The sequence below is a fragment of the Bos indicus genome, chromosome 4 (genome assembly GCF_029378745.1).
Source record: "Bos indicus isolate NIAB-ARS_2022 breed Sahiwal x Tharparkar chromosome 4, NIAB-ARS_B.indTharparkar_mat_pri_1.0, whole genome shotgun sequence".
NCBI lineage: Eukaryota > Metazoa > Chordata > Mammalia > Artiodactyla > Bovidae > Bos > Bos indicus.
Genome location: NC_091763.1, coordinates 55,991,129 through 55,997,058, shown reverse-complemented (window position 1 = coordinate 55,997,058; position 5,930 = coordinate 55,991,129). Strand labels below are relative to the sequence as shown.

Below are 5,930 nucleotides of genomic sequence, written 5' to 3'. Positions count from 1 at the left end.
CATTTAATCTCCTCTTTTGAAAAGAAGTCATTTCAACTTGCTTATGAAAGAAGTAATGTTTAATTATTCTGGACACAGAGCAGAGTGTTCAGGTGTTGTTTTTGTTTTTTAACATAACTCTCAGTGACTTCTGGCTTCTCCATTTTGGTGACAATTTGCGCTGGTTACCTAATGCAATTTACATTCTGTTAAGCACAGAAGATAGAATAAACAAATTACACTTTTGAATTAATTGTTCTATAAGTCGAGTAATTCTAAAAATGAAACTGGTTCTAACCAGTTTGGTATTTATAAAATTTGCCGCTTTAGCAACTGTCATACTATGAAAAGATCTCATTTTATTAACTATTATTTTATTAAGGACAAATTAAGTATGAAATGTATGCTGAGTTATAAAGAGCATAGAAATGACTTCTTGGCTAAAAAATGTACCCTACCAGTCTGACTTGGGCCCAGCTGATAGCTGGAAAGGGTCAAGCATTAAATCTGTATCTTCCATCAATAATTCGGCATCATGTTCCATTTTATACTATAACCCATTTTCCTACATTTCCTTCCATCCACTGCTCTTGAAAGGAGGAGTGAAGAGAGGGAGATGAAGGGCTTAGTGTTCCTGTGGGGCTGGTCCAAACTGAAGACAGTAATGGGAGATACTAGGGGACTGGGCCTCACAGAGAATATGATGAGAAAGATTAAATGCTTTGGCAAGTGAGCTGGGCACAGTCCTTCATCTTGACTTTCCCACCCTTCAGCCTTCCTCTAGAGGAGCTCCATATTGTCCTGGCTTCTGATAGGATCCATGCTACATCCTGCTGATTGTCACATTTTTAATACCAACCCAAATCTCTCTTCTGAACTGCAATTGGATCTCACTGCCTGTTCAACACCTCCAACATGAATATCTCTGGAGGCATGGGTTGCAGCAGTGAACAAAAAAGCAAAAAAGAATCTATCATACTAGAACTTTTATTTATCCCCCCAAACAGAGGGGATATGGGTGTACCTATGGCTGATTCTTATTGACGTATGACAGAAAAACACAAAATTCTGTAAAGCAATTATCCTTCAATTAAAAAAGTAAATTAAAAAAATAAGAAAAAACTTTCTAGACAGAAATCATATACTTTAAACATGTCTAAGTCATTCAGTTGCACTGGCTAAAAATCACATCTCATTAGTTCTACATTTAAGGTGTTTTTCCTCTTCAGTGCCAACGCAATTATCCAAGAAAGCCATCATTTCTCTTCTAGGCACCTATAAAAGATTCCTAATAGTCCTCCTCCATCCACTTTTGTTCTCCCCATCACTAAGCCAAATGGTTACTTTATTTTCCAAGAGTGGTCCTTTAAAAGTGCAGGCTGATCATAGCAGTCCCTTACTTAAAAATATTTCAAATACAATTTGAATAAAATTCAGAGCCTACCAGACTCAGCATGACCTGGCCCCAGCTTCCTCTGTAGCTTTCTCCCCTTTATGCTCTAAGTTCCAGACACAGTGACATTCTATGAGTTCCTAATTATGCCAAAATCCTTTGTACTCTAGTGACACACTTCTTCCCTTTGTCTCTGTTAACTCCAAATTATTATCAGATCTCAGGTTAAGCATCATTTTTTGCTAGTCTACAATTCCTGCCAACTACTTGTCCCTTTATATGTACATTTGTAGCATTTTTTTTCATATGCTTGCCAGCATTGTAATTACTTATGCGATGATCTGTTTAATGTCTATCTTTACCATTAGGCTGTAGCTCCATTAAGGTAGGAACTTTATCCATCTTTTCCGCCACAGATTTTCCAGTGACAGTCACAGTGGGATAGTAGGCACTCATTGAATATGTGTTATATTTATTCAATGTAAGGAAAGGCTTCTATAAGCCAGTATTACAACACTAATAAGAGGTTATTATGGGAAAGGAAGGAATTGTACTAGAGTAATTATAAAAACTAATTTAAATAAAAATTTTATTTTCCAGATAAGAATAGTGAATAAATACAAAATGCTGCAGGGGAAAATGAGTGTTGATAGTGCATAACCGATAGGAACACGACATACATTGTAGCAGCCCCAGCCTGGATAGAATGAGAAGGGAAATGTCATGAAGGATGAGAAGTGACTTTTGTATTTATGAAAGGAACTGCAGACCGCATAGTGATTATAAATAGGACTTATAGGGACCTTCCTGCACCAGGTATTTTGGAAACTATGATCTGCATTCAGATATTCAGATGTGGTGGAATACAGTTGTTTAGGAGAATCCCAGGGATGGCGGAGCCTGGTGGGCTGCCATCTATGGGGTTGCACAGAGTTGGACACGACTGAAGCGACTTAGCAGCAGCAGCAGCAGCAGAGAGTAATATAAAATACTTGACTGGGGAGGGTAGGACTTTAGGCAGCTGGTATGTGGAAAAGGCAGAAAACACTGAATAGTTTGCCCACGGGTAGATGCCCGTGAAGATTTTTCAATCCAGTTTAGAGTGCATAAATATTTCATAAACTGAAAAGCTTTAAGTTTGAGAGTGGTCCTATACTGTAGAACGTGATTGACTCTTGCACAGATCTCCTGTTGACTTCAGATTTCAAGAGAATCATTACTTGCTGTGCAGTAATGATTTCATGATCAGAATATTATGTCTCAAGGCTCAGAATCTTTTAAATTATTCAAAAATCTTCTGAAAGTTTTCTTTTTCAGCCTCAAAGACGTGGTTTATTTTGTTTTGGGGATGAGAACATGTGTCTATAATTCTGAGAGCTTGTTCTTTTATGAAAATAAATCAAAATAAATAGGTTATACATTTGGGAACATGGTAAGAATGTTTCCTGTGTTTTAATCCCAAAATGTTGAGTAAAACATTCAGAGTCTGCTCGTTGCCAAAAATTACATCAGTAGACCATGAAAGCTCTACTAACATGGAGCTCCTAGGTCAACATTAAAAACAGTTGTGAAGTTTTAAGTTGCTTTTGTTAATCAGTTGCTTTTTTTTTTTCCCCCAAAGACAACCTTGATCATAATGCACCTTCTTTCATTAATTAAGCTATGATAAGATCTGAATAGACTTCTGGTTTCCTATTTCCTGTAAAAGACCTAAGCTTGAACAAAGATATATTTTGTCTTTCTCTTGTCTGGTATTAACAATAAACAGAACGACTTTTTCTTTCCTGCTTTTTTTTAAAAAATGTGTAACCAGGCCTGACTGGCTGGTTCTGTTGGTAAAGGGGTCATAGAGTTTATAGTGTGAAGACAGTTGGGACCTGAGGTTGGAAAGAACAGCCTCCCCCTTTGCCTGGTGGGTGGCTTTGATGGTAAAAGAATCTGCCTGCAATGCAGGAGACCCAGGTTTGATCCCTGGGTTGGGAAGATCCCTTAGAGAAGGGAATGGCTACCCACTCCAGTATTCTTGCCTGAAGAACTCCTTGGACAGAGGAGCCTGGTGGGCTATAGTCCATGGGGTCACAAAGAGTCAAGGACACAAGTAAGCGGCTAACGCTTTCACTCCCTGCCCACCGCCACACCCCAACCCCATCAATCACCAACTATGGCAGAGCAGCTTGGACAGTGACTGAGGAGCATGGGTGGGAGACATGAAATCTGGGGGCAGCAAGAGAGACAGTGTTAGTGCAAGAAGGGCTGAGAGGCTACATGAATAACTGGAGTACAAATCTCTGTCTTCCACATTGGTCTCTATAAACATAGAGAGATAAGTTGTTCTCCTTTCCCTGTCTGTCCCTTCTGTCCCTTCTGCTCCATGCTGCTTGCCACAGTTCTGGCTCCTTTTTCTATGTGAGGGTGAAGGGAAGGAGATGAGTGAGTCATCACCCGATTGCAATCAGACCCACCTCCATCAGCTTCTGGAGCTTCCACATTATTGCAGGATTCTTTAAGTGTCTGCTGAGTGCCAGGGTTCTTCAGCATCTGTTCCAAGTTAAGCCACATGGCCAGGTCACTCATCTACTGCACCTTGGCCATGGCCTATCTCTTCACGTCTTCAAGGCTGTTGTGTTGGTGGTTCTGTAACACCGTGTAGCCATGGTGACTGTCAGCTACCTGCTTACAGTTGGAGTCCAGGCCTAGTGCCTTATAGTGGACATCCATGGCTTTTGTATAGTCCTTTGTTGATTCTTAGGGCAGCTGCTTTCCATGGATAACCCTTGGTGAGAGTCATTTCTAACTGGATATATTTCTCACAGTCCTTGTGTGCAGCTGAAACTCCAGGAGTTCGATGGAGCAGGCAGTTCACTTGCTGTACAATTTGGTGTCTCTCAGATTCCTATTTGATGGTTTCTGGCCTGGGGATAGTCCCCTTTCTGCATATATTCATTACCTTTGTTCTGGGTTTATGCAGTCCGGGGTTTGGTGCTCTGCCAGAGACTTGTAGAAATGGATGGCATCCGTGTACTTTCCTTCCTTGGAGTAGGCTCTTCCAATTTGAGTGTAAGGTTTGGCGATCTGTTGGTGATACTTTTCTCGCTTGTTTAGCTGCTCTTCAAAGGCCTTCTCACAAATCTCCTGACTTTCACTCTGGTCATCCTTTGTGGAGTACCTTGCTCCTTGATTGGTCGTGTGAGTCATGTTGGTGGGGTCTTGGTGTTGGCTCTGTCCTACTATTTAAGGCTGAGTCAAAGTTGTTGTTTTTTTTTTTTTTTCTTTCTCTTACAGGCATGCTTCCCCAACTCTTTTTCCTCCAGTGCCTGCTTCTTATTCTCTGGAAGATTTTCTTCCATTGGCTCTGGCTTGGTCTCCTTTTTGGGAGAAGATGGTGGTGGTGGAGGTGTCTCAGGTTCTTTCTCCTCATCCATACTGCCCAGATCACCTTGGAGGAGACACTAAGGATAGTCATGACCTACGGATCTTGCAGTTTTAGCCCGGGTCAGATGGCCTGTTGTGTGTTGCCCTATCAGTTCCTGGTAGGTAGGATCCATGAGCAGTGTCCTTGTCCTGGAATCACTATCCAACTTCTGGTATAGATCAGACATGATGAAAGGATTCTTGACTTTCCTCTCTGCTGACCAGGGCTCCATATTCTGTAAACCATCTTTGAGCTGAGGATTGAGGATTACTTGCTTCATGTTTAAACTCTTGTCATAGGTTTGAGTGGTGGTTTTTGAATGAGTTTAAAAACTCAAGAGCTACGGCTTTTGGGGAATAGAGCCCTTGCCCCAGTCAGGTTTTAAGTCAACAGTTTTGTCACCATCCTTGTAGCCTTTTGATGATCACCTTTCTTGGTGAAGGACACAGAGCGATTGCTGGAGAGCACACGGTCTGGGGACCTAACTCACTGTTTGAGGGCAGCACTGTGGCGCATCATCCTTGTTGCCAGCACTCAGGGCCTCATCACCTTTGGCTTTAACTCATTTATCTTCTCCATAGCCTGGCCTCGCCAAACCCATTCAGTAGGTTTGATCTGCTCTCGTTCTCAGCCTAGAACTTTGAAAAAGATAGTTCCTAGATACTCGGGAAAACAGTTTGGCAGTTTCTTAAACTAAACATGCAACTGCTATAACACCCAGCTGTTATACTCTTGGGTGTTCATCCCAGAAAAAATAAAGACTTGTCCTCATGTAAAAACATGTAAATGAATGTCTATGACAGCTTTATTTGAAATAGCCAACAACTAAAAACAGATCAGACTTTCCTCAATGGGTGAATGACTAAAGAAACTGGAATTCATATCCTTGACTACTACTCAGTAATAAGAAAGAAATGGATTATTGATACATGCAACAATTGGAATGAATCTCCAGGGTATTGTGATGAGTGAAAAGAGTCAATCCAAAAAGGTTAGCTACCATCTGTATGATTTCATTATATAACGTTCTTGAAATGACAGAATTATACAAATTGAGGAGAACTTAGTAGTTGTCAGGGATCATGGGCAGGACAGGGAGTAGAGTGGGAGGTACAGTGAGGAAGGGAATTGAGTGTTATTAAAGAA

The 5,930-nt window shown here is 40.9% G+C and overlaps 1 pseudogene; it reads right to left on the bottom strand.

Moving 5' to 3' along the window:
- Positions 1 to 3,810: 3,810 nt before the first annotated feature.
- LOC109558096 (stress-induced-phosphoprotein 1 pseudogene) lies at positions 3,811 to 5,363 on the bottom strand (annotated as a pseudogene).
- Between the last annotated feature and the right edge of the window lie 567 nt (positions 5,364 to 5,930).